This window comes from Temnothorax americanus, unplaced genomic scaffold (assembly GCF_048541705.1).
Source record: "Temnothorax americanus isolate GAGA-0224 unplaced genomic scaffold, ASM4854170v1 Scaffold10, whole genome shotgun sequence".
Classification (NCBI taxonomy): Eukaryota; Metazoa; Arthropoda; class Insecta; order Hymenoptera; family Formicidae; genus Temnothorax; species Temnothorax americanus.
Window position 1 is genome coordinate 4,702,134 of NW_027509231.1, and position 22,853 is coordinate 4,724,986.

At 43.2% G+C, this 22,853-nt stretch overlaps 1 protein-coding gene across 3 annotated transcripts in view; it reads right to left on the reverse strand.

Annotated features, from left to right (window-relative positions):
• The window catches only part of Nlg-5 (neuroligin 5), a 214,539-nt gene that overhangs the window by 123,619 nt on the left and 68,067 nt on the right, over nucleotides 1-22,853 (reverse strand). For all 3 annotated transcript variants that reach the window (XM_077408313.1, XM_077408305.1, XM_077408322.1), the window contains one exon: nucleotides 3,260-3,304. The gene's annotated coding sequence lies outside the window, so the exon portion shown is untranslated. The remainder of the gene's footprint in view (nucleotides 1-3,259; nucleotides 3,305-22,853) is intronic.

The window sequence follows — 22,853 nt, forward strand, 5'->3', positions numbered from 1 at the left end:
TCTCAAGGGAATCGGCTCTGTCGTCTGACCGTTTACATGGCTCTACTACTGAATACGGAAAGGAAGCAGGGGCTGCATTGCTAATGCAGCGCAGTCAACGCGCGTTCCGCAGCCGCGGTAGCGACGGGCGTCGGGGCAGGCAAGCAGGCGGTGCAGCGTATGAAGCTGACGGGCGCCGAAAGCGAATTACCACCGCGAGATCCGATGGTTCCCGGTGCCAACGTTCGTTGCGGCACTTCGACACTCGGCGCGATCCTGAGTCTGGGATGTAAATGGACTCCGACAATCGCGAAAGCGTCGGGCGGCTTGCGCGCGCGTGTATCACTCCCACGGCGAATATAACCGACGACACGCGGAACGAAATAACAGCCGCGGGAAAGTGTGCTCTGGCGCAACAACGAGCAGCAACTTCGTCGTTTCGTATAAGTAGCTTCTGATTACGCACGCTAATGAAGTTTCCACGTGCGTTTCGAGCGCTTTGTTCGCGTGTTAATTGGGGATGCATGAATCTAATTGTCTCGCGGTGAGAAAATCAGAATTACTTACAGGGAGTAAATTGTGGAGAAAGAAGGAAGGGACGCGAGAACAACTTTTGTCTAATTTGGAAGGAGGGGGGAGGGGACTTATTCACGAAGCTTAACTATATTAAGATTAAACGTACTTTACAAGTTAATCCAGGGAGAAACCGTAACACCGCAACACTTGAAATAAAGTTCGCGATAAAAGATCTACTAGAACGGGCTGCTTTACATATTTTGGCGACACTTCGTTCTCGCCGGGCAAGAGATGCACGATGACCCTGTCTCTTTTCCCTTTCGTTCTCGCTTTTGTGCCAGTGGCTCGCCCGGCGCCTTATTCTCGAGATATAATTGTCCCAGAACAAATGAACCCGGTCCCTCTGGCTCTACCCTCGTCCCGTAAGAAATTAAAAATTTCAGTGGGCTCGACCTGACGTTCTGTCGCCCGACAAATTGCCACCGCGACGAACGTGACGGCTCACCCCAAACGCGCCTCTGGCACGACGGGAGAATAGAAGAAAAGAAGTACGGACACTCGTCCGCTAAACGAGGCCCCTTTGACGGAAATTGGGAAGAGGAAATTTTGTATTTAAGAGTAACTCCACTTCCGTGAAATTTCAAATATCTCACGGTACTCCTCGGCGCAAATAATACATACGCGATGAAGGATACTATTCTTAACAATCGAGAACCTCGATCGATGCATTTGTTATTACAAAAAGGAAAGGAGACACGGAAAAAAAGGAGCTACTATGGCAAATTTAGTTGCAAACATAGCAAAAATAGACACCTAACATTTTTTGCGGCGAACTTTTTTTTCCGTGCGAGAGATTTTCCGTCGTAACAAGTGGTTTTTCCTGTTTCGGTAAGCTATTTTGGCGAAATGCGCTGTTCAGCCAACGTGAACAGACAGGGAAAGGTCACGAAGCATTTTCCGATCGCTCGATACGATAATTGTTGATCCTCGAGACTAACGTGTCGGCGGGCGCGTTTATTATGCAAATGCGGCTCCAGACGCCACGTGATATTTTCATGATGCGAATTCAGCCGACCGCACAACTAGCTGCCTGCATAATAGGAGGTATTAATATCGACTAAACGAGTTTGTCTCGTCCGCCGCGCGTCCACCGGCTGTCCGCAAAATCTGCAAATAATTCTGTGACGATCTCCCGTGTCGCGCGGCACGAAAGAATCGCGAACGAATCGCGTGCAATCGCGGTTTAATGACGTTTGCGCTCGACTATTCTGGATCTATGCGGTAGTTGCCGGATCGATCGTCATTGTACATATACACGACAATACTCCTAATCTTTAATTGCACTTCTCTCTCTCTCGCGCGCGAATTGTCCTCCATTATTTGCGATTGATTTCGCCACCGGGATCTCTCCATTATTATGATAATTATTGTCCGCATACTTTTGACAATCGAATTCTGTCGCAGCCGCGCGTCGCCGATTATCCCGCGTTAATTATGGATCGGATTAACGCGAACTCGCGTTTATTATAAATCCCGGCTAGGCAGAGAACTGATCAATGTTAATTGATTACGCGCGGCAACGTCCTCGCAGGTGGTGCATCATATCTCTCTCCCCCACCCCATAAGGCATTTTATTATCTCCAATTTCGGGCGCGTCAAACGACATATAAAATATTCCATTTATTTGACACCGATATTTCATGTCGATGACCAATTTTCCAGAGTTGTATATAACTAAACTTTTTGCGTCGCGCGCGATACAGTTATTTACAATAGTCGCGAGTGAAATACATATGCACACATACATGGATCGTCGTTCCGGGTGGGGGACGGGGAGTGAAAAAAAAGATATAGATCAGAGTTTAGAAAATCGCGCTTACTCTCGTTCAGCATTTTTCTCGATAAAATGTGTCGAACAAATAACGTAACGCCGAAACGATTCCCGGCTAGTAAAATTCTTCTGTAATTTCTGCACCGCGTGCATAGCAATCGTTATTATGAATTTGGCGCATTTTACGTTTGTATAGCTGCAATTTTCCGCGTTATTAAATTCCGAAATAAGGGCTTCATATTTTCATTTAATTTTTACAACGCGACTATATTTTGCTGAATGCGAGTGATTATCGCGTAATATACTTATTATTCTCGTAAGTATTCGTAAAATTCTAATTATTATTATTATTAATGCCTTTACAATAATCATTGTTAGTACATTCGCCTAGTGCAAATCGCGAATTTTCGAATGATTAATTATCCCGCGCTTTTACCGCGCGCTCGCAAAACGAGTCGAAGTCGTTTAATTCACGAACGATGGCGTCGACCGAATAGTCGATCGATACGATTTTTTTTCACCCCATTTCGGGCTCAAGCCTTAATCCATAGATAAGCTTTGCGTATACACGTAGAAACATATACATTTTGCGTACATCCCACCGACATACATTTAAATTTCCGCGAGTGGAGCCAAGCCTCGCAACGACGTTCATTTTGAACAGAAAAAAAGGGTTGAGCCTAAATTGATGGAAACGCTCCGAAGCTGTTAGCGGATTGTTTAATTTTAACGTAGAGCCTTTGCATTGCGCCATGCATCGTCCGGCGATGCAGTTCCGCCGCGCGTCCTTAAATTTTCGACTCCCATTTTTCCCATTTGGAATGTTCGCGCGACAATTCTTTTTTCTGCGTATACGCGTGTATCTTGATTTCGATACAACTGCGTTGAGCGTAAATCAAATTGTTTCACGGATTTGATTTTATAAAATCTTACCTTAGAAATCGTGAGATCTAATACGGCGCAATCCAATCCAGAAACCTGTAACAAAAATATATGAAAAAAAAATGTTAATAAATATAAAAAAATTAACCACTAGCACTAACTATTATATATATATATATATGCTAAATAAATTATTGATAATTATTCGATAATCCGAATGCTTTTCTGTGTTGTAATTATTATAAATTAGCGTTGATTATGGAAATTATTCTCATTAAAGTAACGCAATCATTGAAACAATAAATGAAATTCTCTCATCGAGGGCAGAATCGATTCAAAAAGGACATTCGTTTTAATTTTGATACTCTTGTCATAATTCATGAAAATTTTGACGTGGTTGTAATATCGCAAAAAACTGACAAGAAGATAAACGGAGAGAGAAGAAAATAATCTGCCAAAAACCCCGATATTTGTTTCATTCGTGTTCCTGTCGAAAAAAAATGTCTATTTCATGTTAAATTTCATGTTAAATTATATGCAAAAATTGAGATGTATTTGTATAATGTAAAGTTTAATAAAATATATTACACAAAAGAATATTAGATATGGTAAAAACTCAAAAGAAATAATAAACTTCCTATATAATTTGTATATCTGTTTGCACTTTGCGAGTGATATTTATTCACATTTTATGTGTATTATGAATAAATCAACAAAGGTGTTTTTCATAATTAAAATGTAAGATTACATTGCATTTCAAATTTTGCACATTTTATATCATAATACCACATATATTACATTATATATCACATACCTATTAATGTTATATTTTACACAAATTCTACACTTCTTCATAAATTATACACACATATATATATATATATATACATATAGGAATTTATATATAAAATATATATTAGTTTAATTCACAAATAAGTTACGTTTTGCTTAACAAATTGAATTTTTATATTTAGAAAAATATAATAAGTAAATTCGTAAATGATACACTCTTAACTACTCGCAATACATAAAATAATTGGATACCGTGGATAATACCTATCGGTTTCTCAGAAGAAGTGATTTAGTATTTACGTACCTATAGCGGAACTTGTTTATGAGTTAACCCAATATATATGTATATACGAATTTGTGTAATAGGATTTTCTCATTCATCAAGAGATCCCTTCTTTCGCGGGCCACCGGTAGGACGACGAATGGATAAAGGGGGGTTGTGAAATATTAATTTATGACCAGAACGAAATTATGCGCGCCACTAAATCAGGACCGCCGCTCTTTTGTTCGAAAATTTCGGTCCTGGTCCTGGCGCCTTCAACTGGTAAACCGCCACCACCGTCGAGGAAAGCATCCATCGTCCTTCACGCGCGCAGGTCACCCGGCTCCGCCACCCTCTCTCTCTCTCTCTCTCTCTCTCTCTCGCCCTCCCCCCTGGTCCCCGGCGTTTACCCTGATTTCAGCACCCGCCAGTAATTGACTGTCTTCCCGGCAGGCTCAGGTTAAGACTTCGCGCGCGTGGGCGACAGCAGTCCCGGGCAAATCCAAGCTCATTCGTCGTCCGCCGGAACTTTCGAGATGCCACTCAGAAGTGGAGGCTACATCGTCTAAGCGTTTGCGACAAAAGGGGAATGGGGTGGGACATAGAAAAACACGGCGAGAAAAATAGCTTATGTCGAGGGAACGCTGCGGTTTCCCATTTCGGATCACGCGTATAATTTTTCACACGTTCCGTGGATCGCTCTTGCAAAAAAATATTCCATCTCCTCTTTTTTTTTTTATTTAGATCCTCTCATTCGCGCTTCGAAGTGACAGATGTGTTATTCCCGACGTGAAATATTCTCGGTGCGCGAGGATGTTCCAGAGGTTGACCGTACTCTTTTTTCTCCGTTTGATTTTGATGTATTGTTAATAGCGTTAGACACACGTCCCCCCCCCCTCTGTCTGATATGTTTTCCCCCGCGCCTCCCCAGCCGCATTTAGTCCCAGGTATCGCAAGATTTACTAGGTAACGTCGGGTTCGAACGGCGCTGGCATTAACTATTCTAATCTACGTTGTAATTTATTGCCGCGCGGCGGTATACATGTCCGCGACGTTAACTCCCGGTGAAGTATCAGCGTGTTTACAATATCGGCGTGAAGCGCGCGCGTGAACCTGGGACGTAATCTCGCGTCGCTCTTACTCGCGAGAAATTGAGTTCGGAGTAATTACCTATCGCGGGATATACGCGAAAGAAGAAGGGAGAGAGAAAAAAAGGGAGAAAGGGATCGTATTCAATTTTTATTCGCATCCGATCGTTGCGTTGTTCTGAAAACGACGGGCGACGTCCTTCCGCCGCACCATCGACACACGACGAGGACCGTACGTTAGGCTGACGGAAGAAATTTGACATCGATGCACGATAAGTCGCTGACTGAGTAACGAGCATTCTTTCCCGGTCGGAGATTTCCAATCATTTTATGCAAATCCCACGGCCAACTCCGCGAGAGCCGATCGCCGACGAACAAGCGTCTTTTAATGGCATCGGTATCGGCCATTATCGAATACACAGCGGATCGTTAAGCTCCTCGAGCCGTAAAGAAGATTATACGTCAGCCAGTTAATCCAGTTAGCGCGTATTGCAAAGTTTCGTCTGTCGTCTGCCATGAACGTTTGCCTTTATGTCGCTCCATTAGTCCCAGTCTACAATAGGTGCTTTCAGCCCTATAAGCCCTAAGAAATTGACGAATCACAGTCAATTATTCTCTTCAAATTCAACTGTGATTGAACAATTTCTTAAGGCTTAGGGCTTAAAAACACCTATTGTAGACCGGGACTTATACCCGACTTTTCCGTACGTAAAGTCTTTTTGCGATTAGAAAAACGTTGAAATAAATGAAGTTGAAATATTAAGATGCGTTCAAAATAAAACGGCACCGACATAATCCCAGACCGGACGTTAATCTATACAGCGCGATTGTTTGTCGATTGTTTTTAACGGTGTAACAATCGCGTCGTCTCATCCGCGCCGGAGCCTGAGATCACGCGTGGCTCCGAATATTAAGACCAACTGATTGCACGCTCATCCCCTTCGCCGAGTCTCTTATTGTCGCGCCAAACTCCCCCGTAGTAATGTGTTAAGTCAGGTATTATTCGGCAAAGCCGCATAAATCCCCCTCCGGAATACATTACAGTCGGTTGTAATGCGGTGAGGCGGGAATAATGCGATTTGCATAGAATAATTCCTGGCGCAATATGCACTCGTTCGGTAGTATCGTCTCCCCTCTCGAGTCGCGCGGCATGTTTTTGTCGGCGGCGAAAAAAGGAGGCAGTCTCGCGGCTTCGGGTTAAGTGGAATCTCTCGCGAAGTGCAAGCGTACATCGTGTAATGCACACTGGGTGTAATGTATTCGATGACACAAGAAGCACGTCGTTCTATGCGAGAATAATTGTCCGTCCCCCCCCCTCTCTCTCTCTCTCTCTCTCTCTCTCTGTCGGCAATGTCTTTTATTTATGAGCTCTCCGTTAGCGAGTTCGCCGCGTTTCTGTGATCTGCTGTTTTTATCCAGCATCGATCTGCCTTGGGATTTCCCCATACACCATCCGAAATTCGCCGCTGCTTCTTCGTGGCAAACGCGAAAATTGTTTGTGAGTTTCAGCATTAAGGGTTTCTTGCTGTTCACAACGCGGGAACAAATCTCTACCGTCTCCCGTCTCGATTCTCTTGGTAAGCGTTTAGCATAAATGCATGAAGTTACTAGTCTCTGCAACGTCTACTTTAAATAATAAAATCGTGTAATTTCTTTAGGGAATACCTGTTACGATAACATGAGTCGTCAATTACCGTCTGGAGTGAAAAAATAAAGGGAAAAAGATTTGTTTGATAATTTTTCGCAAAAAAGAAAATCTTTCGTGTCATTTATCATTATTATAATTCCCCTCTCTCGTCGCGTCCAATTTCCAAAAAGATTGCACGCACGCTAACTGGATAATGTTCCGTGTTTATTGTTACAGCGGGCCGCAGCCAAAGAACATCGAAATGAATATTAATGATACTCGTTATCCGCGGCGAAGTGATACGCTAGCAGGAGCCCCTGCGAAAATTTCGCATACGAAACAGCGACGATTGTCGGAAATCGTGTTACCAGGAGTAATCGAAATACGATACTCCACGAAATGATAAAGCAAAAGCAATTACGCGAACATCAAATGTATGTACATACATAATGAGTGCACCGACGCGACGACTCGACCGCGGTCATTATTATGTACGTTTCTTTCTTTCTTTCTTTTTTTTTTGCAAAATCGTGGAATTTTTGCGATATTAATCGTCGTTCAACGCGTCCGGATAATTTTGTAACGGACGTCAAAATGTTTTCGCACGTGTTGCTCAACGTGTAGTTGCAATCGGCAGTGTTATATTTGCACGACGCGTCCTACAATTTACTCGTCATTTCGCCGCGCGCAAATTCCGTGCGGCGAATAGCGGGGGAATTTTGTTACGGCACGTTGTTGTATATGTTTAAATTGTTTAATTACTAGGCCGCTTAAATACATGACACTTTATTTTAGTGTTCAACGTCGCCCGATTTGGAAATCCACTTTTTACGAAACGCAAATGTCAACATTACCTTACCATGTCGATTAACGGTCCTACAATTTTAGTAAATTTTGAGCAAGCGTTAAATGGAATCTCGGTGGAATAGCAAGAGAGAAACTTCAATGTTTGAAAGTAGAAATCGGAAACCGTGTTGAAAAGCAAAAATATCACCCATTTTCTGTGTTCTAGATTTTCCGTCCACGTTACAACTTAACTTCGATTCAATACATTCACATTCGCTGCGCACGAAAATTATTTCGTTATCCTGAGAATTATTTGTAATCGTGAATTACATTGCAAACTGTCGCGCATTTGGCGGCGCGGGAACGCCGAGGCCAATAACTCGGCTGTAATCGAGAAATTATCTCGGCGGAATAGCTCGAAATTGTCCAGGCGGGATGGTTTATGCGCGCACCAGGATTCCGGATATAGATGGACCTTCCGCTCCTTTCTCTGAAAGGAGCCGAGAGGAGACTTCTAGATGGACCAGTAATTTATCCTATATCCTACGTCACGTCAATTTGAATTACAAATTTGTCGAGATTGTGATTTTACTCTGACCTATGCAAGACGATGTTCGTGAGAATATTTTTTCTATTGAGAAAAATATAGTCGCCACTCAAATTTGAGCGATCGACGACCGTAGAAAGGTAATTCGGTATAATTCGATAATTATTATCGCGTGTCGAACGTTCTATTTAAGGACCCTGACGGGAGTAAAAATTAGGAAAAATTTGGAGAGTGGTAAAAAAAATATAAATTAATAGAAGTGTGATTTCTTTTGTTATGTATGTCTATTAAATATATATCTAACACTCGATATTAAAAAATTAGATTTTATTGTGAAGATTAACAGCACTGTGACCATTTTAATTGTTCTTTAAGAGAATCGTATTTTAACGGTAACCCGCCGGTAACCATTTTGAACTGCAACAGGATGAATGAGTGATTTGAAATTAGTATGACATATTTTTTATTTTATTACAGTATTTATTAGAGTATATTTAGTCATCGGTTTATAAAACAGATTTTGAAAAAAAGATAATATTTCGCAAAATGGGAGGTGTGAAAAATCAAATTTATCTTGTGATTCAAACTTTTTAGTGAAAAATTTGTGCTCTTGAAATAAATAAATAAACAATATAGTTTCAAAATTTGCGAAAAGCCTCCGTGAACCGATGCAGACAATTATGATAAACATTTGTGTGTCGAATATTAAGTTAATCGAATAAACCGTTCTCAAGTTATCGTGATTACAGTTTAAAAAAATGTTAGTCTCGAGAATGACACAGGTGATGTTAATATTCACCATAAAATCTAATTTTTTTATACCAAGATCTTATTAGACGTACTTAAACATACATATATAACAAAAAATTCATGCTTCTATTAATTTACAACTTTTTACAATACCCAAAAATTTTTCCTAATTTTTGCTTCTATCAGAGTCCTGTAACCCTTTAAAGAGGAATAAATTAATACTCCAGGTTTTTAAGACGTAATCGTCGAAATAAGACCGGGAGTTCCTACAGTACTTTGTATAATATAGCGGTACAATCGTCGGGCAAACGGCGCTCGCTACGCGGAATTAAGTCCGGGCATCAAAACCGGAGCGCAAATGCGGCAATAAGAGATTTACATAGTAAAGTCGCGCCGTATTATCGCGCCGCGATATTCCCCTGGAACCGCGTGCGTGTTGTCGCATAGGTCGGGCTGATATTTACATTGCTATTAACATCCAGCGGGCATAGTGTGTGTCGCGGTGTTCACTCCTGCTGACGTAACAGCGCGAACGCTCGTTAATTCGATGCTAACAGCTGCGGTAGGTCGACATTTTACATCGCGATGCTTAATGCTTCCCGGTGGTTTTAAATGTTTTTTTTTTCGCCGCTGCAAGTTGCGGTCGTTGCGAAGATACGTAAAACCCATTACTCGTAATTCGTGGCATTGGGGGAAAAAAATATATTTTTTTTGTAATATAGTCAGTTTGTCATATTCTCTCAATAACGTTTATATTTTTTTCGCCAGTCGTAATAATTTCTCTTTGACAATTTTACATTTTTGAAACGAAACGAAGCGACATTGCAATACCACGATATCGCGTGACGAACCATAATTGATATTATTATTGGCGTACAAGCTTAAAACCAATTAAAGTAGAATATTGCATCATTCACTGATCACGGAATTTTGATATCCGAGCTAACGGGGGAGCGAGTATCGTCCCCGATACTCCCCATAAATTCATAACTTTTTCACAAAGGGTGCTTTTAACTCTGCGTTTAATTTAATTAGTCGCGTAATTAATTTCGGAGTTCAGCAAACGCGTTGATAACTATCCGAAAAATATGGGGATAGTTTTCATTGAACGGACGAGAAAATAGCGACGAAGTAAGGGGGGCGGAAGTGGTCGCGGGGGCGGGGGCAGGTCATACAACGCGAATTGTCACGACTCACGTACGAGCGTTGGCACTTACGCCCCTATTTACCCACAGTTATAACGACGTAATCGTCATTATGTATAACGGTCGCGCGACCATTAGGATCCGCGTGCCGTAGTCAAAACGCACATTTGCTCGTCGCGTATCACGCACGTACGTGGATAGGACAAGCGTATAATCGCAAAGACGAACCTTGATTTTATTTCTATCGAGTCTTTTAATACTTGGCTTTAAAATCTATTGGATATATTGTAGAGATGTTGATAAATAACTCAGGATTTTTTTTGGATATTTTGGAAACCTATAGAACATAAAAAAATAACATACGATGGACTTAAAAAAGCCCCAGTTGGTTGACGGAGGGTTAAATTACGCGAGATATAACGTGAAGTCGATCCTAATTTTCAAATATCTTCCTCTCCCTCTGTTTCTCATCTGCGAAGAAGAATACCAAATAATTATAATTAAACCCAAATAGGCAGCCTCCTTTTAAGATCTGAGAAGATATGACGGGCGGTCTTTGTCAAAACGTAATAAGCGTTCCGCGTTATGGCGCGTAACCGGAGGATATTAAAAAAGATATTAAAAGTATAATGTGTTCCCGTCTTCCTTCATTTACAAATTTCCATACACAGACCTATTTATGGACACTATAGCGCGCGCACTGACGGTACAATGCTCACCGGTGTTTGATTCGCTTGCATAATGACGGCGCGATGATTGCTATTGCCATTAATAATTTCACGACAACGGGTCCCGTCCGAATACCGCCGTGATTTGCCGAGCGGCATTCACGGGCGCCTCGGGCGGTCGCGCGAGAACACGTCCGCTAAATTTACATGATAAAAGAGCGAGAAAGAGGGGGAAAGGGAGAGGGAGAGGAGAAGAGTCCCGAATATATCCCTCAATTAATTAAAATTACGCGCGGCAATTAATTTCGCGGAGTCAGAGATGTTATTTACTGGAATCTCAAATATTTTCGGTCGCACTGACACGCGGATATGATTGTGAAATATTATATACCGCGCGACAGCGAACGCATCAAGAAGTGAATAACGAAAAATTGCGCGGACCGCGCTGCAATTAATATACCGTGCAAGCGGACATTGTATCGGTAGCGGCGATACGTTGTACATATAATCCGGAATTTTTGTTGATACGCGTGGCGATCGCGCAGATAGAACGCGAGGGTAACATTTTGAATATCGCCGCGAAACGCAATGTCGCTTTCATAGAAATTTATTAGCTTCGCCATGGAAAGTTTTAATAGCTGGATATATATCTGAGATTTATTAGCGCGTGAAATATGTCCGACCGAGCGGCTTTTATACCGGGGACGCACGGCCGGCCATTGTTAATAATGAGCTACCAATTTGTGCGCAATGTTCCGAAAAAGGAAACCCGCGAAGACAAAAAGAAGCGCGATTCATTAATCAAAGGTAACGAATCGTGCGTAAAAGGCGACGCTTTAAAGCAACTTTTAATTTTCTCCGTATGTGCTTCACCGCGGAGAGAGTCGATGTACGAGATCTGGGGAAAAATCGCGTGGCGTTTCCCGCTACATTATTCGTACGAAGGTAAAGGTCTTTTTTTCGTATTAATTATCACCGGCATAGAGGTAATCTCTCCATACATATTTCGCGCGCACTCGATATAATTATATGTACTTGTAACATATTACGCGATACCTCGTTGGTGAAAGTCGTTCGGAATCTAATATTAATTTTCAACTCGGCTAGCGCCGCTCGAATATATATACGTGTAGATCTGTAGATTAATCAAAAGTTTCGGCTCGCGACGGAGCGCGTTAATATTTTAGCCGAAATATCGCCGATCCCCGCGCCTCGAAATTGTGAACATCATCCACGCTCAATTCTCATCGCGAGCCCGTCAACGCGATGGCGTTTCTCGTACATTTCCAATATACGAGCACCTCTCCCACGTTCTCGAACATGCGTAGTGCACTTGCAAACGCATGATATCCGCGTGACGTGGAGTTTCCGACAGTCAATATACGTCCTACATTTTTACCGGTAATCCATAATCGTCCGCCTCAACGATAATAATTTAGCGTAGCGCGTCATGTTTTATTAATAATCGAGAGGATGTTACAAGTTATAATCCATAAAATCTCTCTCCCTCCCTCCCTCATATATCCATACATCATCCTCACTCAATCTCTCTCTCTCTATCTCTATATATTTCTCTCGCTATATTTCTATAGATCTCTCTATCATAGCTCGACTACGTATCATGTGGGTTATTGATCGTCAATTCTTCGCGAGAGTCACTATCGCCGTTTCCTCTCCCATTAACTAAGACGTCCTCTCCGTAATGCCTTCATCTAATTTATAACAGCGCGCGTACGAAAGATTACATTTTACAAGATTATCTCGCGTATTCTTCCATTAATGTGCAAAAGCTCTCTTCGCGAAACTAATTTACAAGATACCAGGCCGTATTAAAAGTAACTTGGGGATCTTCGCTACCTCAAAGCGAAGACGCTTCCTTTATGTGAGTTTACGAGAAAGTGCCACCGCGCGCGCGCGCACGCGCGCTTCAAAAATTTCATCTAATTACGCGCGCCTGTTTTATTTCGTTTCTGCGTTTCATCGCTGTATATTTGCAATCTGCAAAAGTAACCGGGAAGCTAATTTGCAAAACTAATTAACGAATTTTTCTTCTGCAATCTCAGCGGCATTTCTGTAATAACACAATATTGTTGTGTAACGCAAATAAATATTAGATATATATTATATATATCTCTTTGTTTCTCATTGGTATATATATTGCTTCACGCAGGCGTAGTTCTCATGTTAATAACGATATCGCTCCTTATCGTTGTCCATTATCACCGACAACGGTTACACCGCTGTACAGGCATTACAGAGGCAATATACGCGTACTTTAGCGTACGCGAGAGATACTCGCACGGGAGAGAAAGACGTCTTTGGTGTAATGAGATACGGGCGCGTATCGATCGTACGGAAAATCGAAACGTTATTGCTAAGACAGTTACCTAAGCAGAGATATAGCCGGGCGCGCGATTATGTACTCTCTAAATTTCTTGGAGTGGGAATACTGCCACTCCAGTGAGATTTCACTCTTTTGGAGTAAGATTTCACTCTTTTAGAGTGAGATCTCACTCCAAAAAGAGTGAAATCTCACTGGAGTGGCAGTATTCCCACGCCAAGAAATTTAGAGAGTATCTTTCTAATAAAGTACATAGTCAAAGTATAACGCGCTGTCTCGTTTGCCTAAGAAAATATTCATGATCGAGAGAAACTTTGCTGACTGTAACGGGGCGCCTGAATAAAAGTGCGGTTTTTTTTCTTTTTTTTTTTTTTATTAAACGGGAGCAGTGAAAGATCCCGGGCAATGTGCGAGGAAAGTTAACGAGGTTTATCGTGGACGGCGCGCTTGTCGCACAGTAAGAAATATTCTCTTTGGACGGTCCGTAAGTGCACACCCTCGTATTTTAGGCGTTAGCCCGATTCAAGCGGCGCAGCGCGCGGCAGTTGCGTTCGTATTGGAATCATTCTCGCAGAGAGCTATAAACCGCATTATATCGTACTGATCGTACATTATACAACAGCTGTCTATTGGCACTCTCGCGTAAATTGCCGTGCCGTTCCGTGAACAGAATTTCGGATCGGAACTCAATCATCTCGCAACACATATCGGAAGCATATTTTCCGTAATTGTATACGTCGCCCAAAAATCGCTTCGCTGTACTCCTGAGCTCCTTCAGGCGCTCTCTTTGTATATCTTCTATTTTCCGTACATTTATTTAAAAAATTCATATCAAATATTCGTTATTTAAATAGTTACATTTCCCATGTATAAAACATTGCTTTTGTTGCGAGCAATAAAATGAAAGCGATTTTTCGCAGAGTCAGAAGTAAATAATGAAATCTTAACTGTGTTGCAAATTCCGCGCTGCAATCGACGGTTCCCTTTCGCAGATTGAAATCTAGCGTGCCGGAAGGCAGCTTGCGAAAGAGAACAAGGTAGAGAAAGGGACAGAGAGGGGGATGGTAAAATCACCGGCGCCGACGGAAGTCGTGCTCAGCGTCAGGTCGTTACCTTCAATTTCGCGAGATTAGATCCGACGATGAGCGAGACTCGAATCCGACGCGACACCACGTGCGAACGCAGGCTCAGACAATCGACGTATATAGCCCCTCGGCGGTGGTCCACGGTCGGAATCCGAACGTAAAATTCGCCAGGGCGCAACGACAGAGAGAGCCGACGAAACACGGAGGCAAACGGGAGAATTTCGCGAGGCGCGCTTACGAGCCCGCTCTGAACCCGACCCGACCTAAACCGACCCGATAAAGAGCCCGGGGCGAGCGTTCCTTTGATGCAGTTTCTGAAGAGGTTTTCACGTGCACAAACGGAGAGACGGGAGAGGAGAGAAAGAGAAAGGAGGGGGGGGTGAAAGAGAGAGAGAGAGAGAGAGAGAGAGAGAGAGAGAGAGAACTTGCAATCGTGTACGCTGGCAAGCCGAGGCGAGCACGGTATGTACGTACGTATATGTGTCTATGGCGTGTGGAGATATATACGTGAGGTCGGCGGGCTGCCGGGATAAATGGTGGTCAATGGCACAGTAGTAATCTCGGCTTTTCGCATCGCAGTGCCAGATTCGTAATGAGAAACTTGGCAGCTGTAACCGGACCAGCGCGCCGGCAATTAAACCACTCCCAATCTGCGTGCGACGCTTCTCTTTGCTTGCGCTTCTGTTTTTTTCGTTCTCGTTTATCTCCGTCAATCTAACAAGTTGAATTTAACGGCGGAGCGTATTTTATGTCGGTGCCCCGCAAGCCTGTCAACGCAGGCTAACACACTTAGGAGTGGCAAATGCAACACCTGGCGAAATAAGGGAGACGCACCCTAGGGTTATTTTAAAGTTTATCAATATTCTGAACCTAGTCTAAAAAATCAGAAAGGGAACAGTAATAAAAGATCTATAGCCCTGCTTCCCTTTGAAAATAATAATAATAATAAATTGAATTTTAGTCGCGATGCATTTATTAGAAATAAGGAAGATAATTCGTACCTGAAGAAATTGAGTAAAATCTTTTCCCTGATGAGCACAAACTGTCCGCAGAAGCAAAGTTTCGGGTTCGTCACGGTCACTCGTATTAAACGTGACGGGTTTTGAACCAACGCCTCCTCGGTCTCAACTTACTTTCGCTAATTGTCGGACACTGGCTTCGCGATTCTTTTACATCTCTTTTCACGAGCTCCGGGACGATCAGGGGACATTGTCGAACGTACGCCGCGCGCCGCTGCCAAGAGCATGTCTCTCCCGACGAGACCAAATCTTCTTTCTCGCGTACCATTATAATACGCTTAACTGTTTAAGAATTTCCCTGCGTGAGGCGAGAGAGAGAGAGAGAGAGAGAGAGAGAGAGAGCAAAGTAGTCGAACAAACTTCGGAACACAAGATCTCAGTTCGCGGAAGTCAATTACGCGGCGGCTATCTAAAAACCGCTCGCGCAATCTTGTCCTTTTTCCACTGTTTCGCGCCGCGCCGTATAACGAAGTTTCCACTCGCGAGCATGCCGAGCTCTTGTGCGTAGATTTATTCCTTCGTTGCCGCCGCCCTTATCTCCCGCCTCTCGCCTGGACGCTGTCACGCGACTGAGGGGGGCAAAAGCTAACTTTTCTATTTCTCGGCGAAAGTTCACGGCGGTTATCGTCGACGATCTGTCTCTCGTCGCGCACGCGAAACAGCGCCAATTCTATTCGCACGCGAAAATCTGATAATGGGTATCTTGAATTCACGGCCATTTGTCAAAGCGACGAGCACCGCGGCGGCGCACATCCGTCAAAAGACATTTTTAATTAACTCGACCCGCTCCATCAATGAAGAGATCTATGGATTTTACTCACATTTATCAAAACGATATTATTAGAATGACGTTTAAGGTTCCGATTGTATATATATAAGATTGATGTAGAATTTAATAAGATAAGATTTCATGAATGCGGATTCAAGGTTAAAGTCGGAGTCATCAACCCAGTGAAGATACCGTTGCGAATATTAAACCGACGATACTAAACCCAACCTATAATTTATTTTACCGAGAAGAAAGAACATGAATCCCCTCACCCTCGTGAAGTCTCTTTAGGTCGCAGCGTGAATCGCGTCTGGGAATAATTGATATCGAGGGCGCCAGCTTGTCGCGGCCCAATTGACAGTCGAAACGCTGGATACACAGTCGACAAAGAGATGAAGATAAACTCGTCAAAGAACGCGACGGAAGCGCGGGGCAATACGAGGGACAGTTCGCGCCCACTCTCTCTCTCTTTCTCGCTTCCGTGCCATTAAATGCAACGAAGATCAGCCTTCGAGCTTATCGAGAATTAAGCGGCTTAATTCTTGAAAATCCAGATTCTTTGTAAGACACGTCGTGAAACGATAGAACGCGCCGCGTCGCTTGGTGCCACCCTTCTCCAACTTGCTCGTATTGCTCTCTCAACAGGGACTACCGGTTGCAGTACCGGCTCTTTCTCTCCTTCTTTCCTCAATCCTCCCTTTTCTTCCCACTCGCTTTTTCTTCTCTATCTCCTTTTTCTGCCGCCTGCGGCGCGTTGATATAGACATTTCTGATGCAGCGCTCCGACGACGGCGACGACGCATTTCGACCTTTTTTTTCTCTCCTCCAGACGGGGCCGCATTAATTCGCGCAATTGAGGAAACTGCAGACGAGATCTCTTTTCTATGCGCGCTAACTTAATTACGCGGCTTATGCTCGTCGTTTACTTCGGGAATTGCGTTCACGGGTCGAAAGCTTTTTCCCGTGTTTGCTGTACAGCTCGGCCACACGGCTGCTGTTTTGCCGGTCCCAAATCGCTTTGGCGCGACTTAGCCACAATGGGCAATAGCCACGCGTTTCTTATACTCGTGTTGCAAATTCATGCGCGAGGGGAAAAAAGCAAACGACTCGGATTAGTCGGCTATATCTTGCGTTACGAGACCGATATTCAAAGTTTTCACGGGGGAGGAAACTACCGTTCGGATAACCCGAAACGGACGAATAATCCCGCGGAAATTTTGGATAGCCGAAACGGCAGCAATAATTTCGCGCTATACGTGTCATTGCAGGTATGTGCGCGTAGGAATGTTCGTAAATTTTGCCGGTGGCTTTAAATCACGGTACAGCGAGTCGCGAGTCAATTAACAGAACTTTAAGAGCAATATACGCTTTAATGGATCGCGCGTGTATTACGTTACGCGTGAATCTGCCGCGAAATTACTGCCATTTCAACGCAGCCGCCCCTATAACAATAATTTGTCAATGGATACCTTTAATGCAATGTAACGACGTTCGCAATTACTACTTAAATTAGCATTTTGAAGGTGCGCTTTATTCATGTTCCACGGTAAAATAATTTTACGACTTTTGTTCAACGTAATCTTGAATACTATTGTTAAAAAGGGGAGTGAAGTAGCGTGCATTAAAAAAAAAAACGCGTAACAAGCGGCGTAACAAGCAATATCTTATAGTTTCTCCTCGTGACTGCCAAGTTGTTACGACAATTTTGATACTCTTCGAAGAAATCTCGAAAAAAGGAGAAAAGAAAGATAGAGGGAGAGAAAGAGAAAGGGAGAGGAAGAGAGATAGTCTCAGCGAGACCGCCCTCGCTTCACGAAATTCCGCGCGTTGATGCAATCACGGGCGACCGCTTTTGAAGGACCTCGACCTCGTCTCGAATCTCCATATTCCATTTTAATGGCGCTCTCGAGGCGGGCTCGACAGCTGCACACGCCTATATAGGTATATATTCCCGGGCCGTAGATTTAATTCGGGCATCGATCTAGAAAGTATTTCGCGCGCTTCTCACCCCTTTCCCACCCTAAGGCGGGCGGGTGGGATTCGATTCTGATCGACAAGAATGGCCGGGGATATGCTTTGGGCGCGTAGGACTCTCAAAAATGATTGGGCGCTATAAAAGCGCCCGTTGCACGATTACCGGCGATATCATATAGCAGGTCTGATGGAATAGAATGGATTTTCTGCGTGATATAACCGGCGTCCTTACGGGCACACTCGACCCGGGTACCGCGGCGCGAGAAAGCGAGAGGGAAAGAAGGGAAGAGAACGAGAGGCGGGATACTTCCGGGTGCGCCGGGAGAGCCGAGTGTCTTAAGATTTACACGGGAACATCAATCAAAAATATTATATTTCCCTAGTTTATAACCGGCTTAAGTCGCGCGAGAGCGCGCGGCAGTTGCGAGCGAGACTCGGGCAATTCCCGGTTATGATGCACGGTGACGTTTCCATCTAACTACCAGGTTTACGTTTTGGACTATAGCTTACGTCTCTCTCTGCCGCGTTTAAATCTGGATTAAGATCTGGAGTTAGCACGCTCTTTCGTCGTTTGTCGTTTTCCCTCGCAAAGGCGAGACCTGGATTCGGTCTCTCGTCGCGAGATAAGAACATCTACCAGCGTTTTCCAGGATGTTGCCACTTAAGAAATGAAATGTAATTTAATTTTCTATTTTGCATCGCGCGTGCGATATTTATAGCGGGGGCTTTAAATTTAGCTGCCGAAAGATGACGGTTTTCCCACGGCTCGCTTAAATAAATGGCTTGAGCTTTGCATAATGGAAATTATGCACGCGTATAGTCGAGTTGATGTCGCTGATAATTAAAATGGTCCGACAACATTACATCGCGATTCGCGATGCAATACGGCGGCGAAGGTGGACCCCCTTCGCACTTACATTACAAATGTATATGTATTCCGCGACGTAGCTTGATATTTGACCATTTCGCCAGGCGTGTACAAGGTGATAGATCATTTCCGGACGTTATTACAAAATGTAAACGTTGCCATCGAGCGACGATAGCGGGAATTACCGCGCGAATATTACCGTGACGTTGACGAGCGCGTGGAGCGGAAAACGAGAAAGTCTCGCCTCCTCTCTGACTTTACAACCGCCACGCGATAACGTCAGTCGTAAAAAAAAAAAAAAAATAATAATAATAATAATTCACAGGCCGCGGTAATCCCTATGAGTGAATTACAAAGAAACTCACCGAGAGCGTTAGTTTCCTCTATTCTTTTCGCGGAATTACGCGATTCCGTGGCGCGAATTATCGCAAATCCGTCCCACGCGTCGTAAAATCGCTCCGATGTGTATGTACGCGCGCGTATACGTATGCGTATAAGTGATAAAATCTCCGCTCTGCCGGTTATCGCGAGCATTAACCGAGACCCAAGGATCGGTATATTAGCCCCCCGGGATGGCCAGTTCTGCCGAAAGGGTAAATCCCAGGCGTTAAAGGATGGAACTTCCGTATGCGGAATCAACAGGAGTCGCTGCATAATTGAAATATGAATATCAAGCGAACCTTGGCGTGGCCATCTTCAGAATTTCAAAGCTCACGTTACCTACCGTGATAATTTCTATATATGAATCTCTATATAGGATCATAGATTCATATAGGAGATTCATTTATTGAAATGTATATTAATGAAATAATATTATACACATGCACACTTGATATATTTATTAATAACGAAGCAAATTTCGGTGCGTTACGTATGCGCAGCGCTGCGAGACGTAAACTGCGTTCCCCGGAAACGACGGTTCTTCGGCCTGAACGGAAAGCGTTAATGTAACCGGCCTTATCTCCATATCAGCCCCGCGCGCGATCTTACGTAACGCTGATTCTCGCGCGATCGCTCGCTCGCGATAGCGGGTGCCTGACCGGAGTATATCTGGACGTCCGTGGATATCGCGGCCGTTAAGCGAGATCAGCCATCAGGATCCGCGTATTAGTTCCGGGAGCGACGACCGGACTGAGAGAGGCGAAGGACGTTGCGAGTGCGGGATAAACCGGCTAGGTGGCGGAGAGAGGATGAAACTTCCGCACCTGCATAACCGGGGTCTATATACTTGGACCCTCGTTGTACGTATTACCGAGAGCACGTATATAGTGTGCAGCTCGGTTTGCAGCGGCACGTTCGCATGCGGCTCACGTGCCCGGATGGATTTTGCATGTTTGACCTGGGGCTACGACGCGAGAGTGGCGGCGAGACGGGCGTCTCGTTTCCGGTAACGGCGCGCACAGGTGCATCTCGAGATGCCGGCGCCTGACGTCTTATCACGAGACTTCGCTCTTCTCTCCCTCTTCCTCCTCTCCATCCCCTTCCCAATGATCCTGACTTTCTGTTCCGGCAGGCAAATCGCGTAACAACAATCGGACGGACAATCGTCGTGCCAAATGCTCGCTCCACCTATAATCACTTCCGCACTGGCTCCCCCGACTCACACAATCACTCGTAATACACGGCTATTTGCAACCAGGATATTGCACTTATGTGTGCAGCGAGCTCTGCTCCGACGTGGCTTCCGCGAGGAAAGATTCTCGAGCCACTCTACCCACCTTGGAGTGGCTTGTAAATTTTCTCATATAGATATTACATGCACGAAGCTTCTTTGAAATGAATGGATAAATATCTCGTTTCCTCTCTCTCCAATTCATAAATTCTGAAAGATAAATGTTGTAAAATCCTTTATGGGTAAATAGAGAGATGTATCGCGTAATGAAATAAAATCATATCTCATATATTTGAGCGATATGTTCTTCTAACATGTTCTTAATATTTCCTAAATCATACAGTTCGATTTTCATTTCGGAGGCACAGCTATTGAGAAAAAAAATATTTAGAATAAAAAAAATATTTATTTAGGTGGCTCCTAGCTTATTTACTCAATGTAATACACATATTTATTTAGAATTAGATATTTTTATTTAAATTAAGTAAAAATATCTAATTCTAAATAAATATGTGTATTATGTTAAGTAAATAAGCTGTTATATAGGAGCCATATACCTAATAAATATTTTTTGGGATTTTAATATTTTTTCTCAGTGTACACACACTGCAAATTCAAATGTGTTATTTTTACACGCACAAACGTCTAAAAATAACACATTAGACTGAAGCTCTTTTTATATGTTTCTTTATGTGTTTAATTACGTCGTTTGATCGTATTAAATTGAAAATTAATACATTCAATCGTGTTAAATGACGTGATTTAAAACGGTGAGAAATGTGTAATAAGAGTTTCAGCTGAAATAACACATTTGGATTTGCAATATCCCGAAAAGTGCGTACGAGATCGTTTGCAAGTCGCTTACACGTATAAACGAGCGCGCATTTTTGCCATTCCGTCTCTCATGCATCTCTTCATGCGTCTCTCCTACGCCATGCAGCCAAATCGCGGCGAAATTGGCGCGCGCACATACGCACATACGTTACGTAGAGAATCCGCGCTCGTTCGCGGATCAGAAGTGATCGCGATTGCGAGTACACAACAGCCCGCGTATACGCAATGGGCACAAGTTGCTTTTTCGTCCGTTCGTTTGCCCGGCAAATTTTAATTCACCATTCAATCAATGGTCGAATCGATTTTTTTTTCTCGAGCAATATCATCCTATTATAAAGCCGTTGAAAACATTTGGTGATTGGGAATCGCCGTCGCAATTAAAAAACAGTTTCGGCGAGTACTGATGATATTGGCCGGTTTTTCAAATAGTGACACAATAAACATAGGAAAAAAATTTCCTTGTTAATCACCGATTTGTTTCAATTGTTCTTAAAATGCGATTGTAAATTTAACTGGCGATGAAAATAATTAGGTTGCTAGTGACAACAAGATAAATAATATTTTGTTAAATTACGGAGAACGTAAAACGCGTAAATTTCTTACTTATAAGACATCGCTCGCATTCCAAATTCCTCAGCGTTTTGATAAATAAACGCTAAGAATAAATAATTTTACAATCCATGCATGCGGCAATATGCGATTATATTCATTAAGGACGAATCAATAATAGCTAACAATATCCGGCCGCGTATAAATTATTCATACGCGCTTAGAGTAACGCGTATACAAATTACGAAACGCAACTATATATGGGCTGTGCGTCGCAATCACGATTGCAACGGCGATTGCGTTTGTTATCGCCGCGGCCGCTCTCAATTTTCAATTTGGATACAGTTCACTCGCAAAGCCCGACATTAATAAATCCAGATTACAAACGGTGAACGAACTCGCCGGGATTTATAAGTTTAATACCGCCGGGGGGTAACATCGATATTAGACTTATAAATTCGTCGTTTAATGACGTTGCATACGCAAACTGCGCAGATTATCCCGGCCTGTCATGCGATAGTCATCAAGCTGTTAAGGACCATAAAATGGCGGCCTATCTCGTTCGATAATTTTCAAGTATACGATCGTAAATGTCATTTAACCGTCATGGACAAAGTAATATCTTTCGTAGACTTTTGAAACGGTTTAAATATTTTCATTTATGATTTTATTTGATTTTTTTTTGCGAATATTAGAATACCGCGCAATTAAATTTGCTGCAGTTTAATGACGTGTACGAAATCGTGCACGCATATCGTTAAATCCAACGGACCGTGCCGAGTAATTTAAACATTTCTGATAAACTGAGCGAAACGACGTCAAAGTGTTTAAAGGGAAAGCGATTCGTACATTAAGCAACGGGAATGTTCAAATCACGAGCAGATACCGGCAGTAAATTTGGTTTACCGTAAATTAGAGAAGAGAACGTC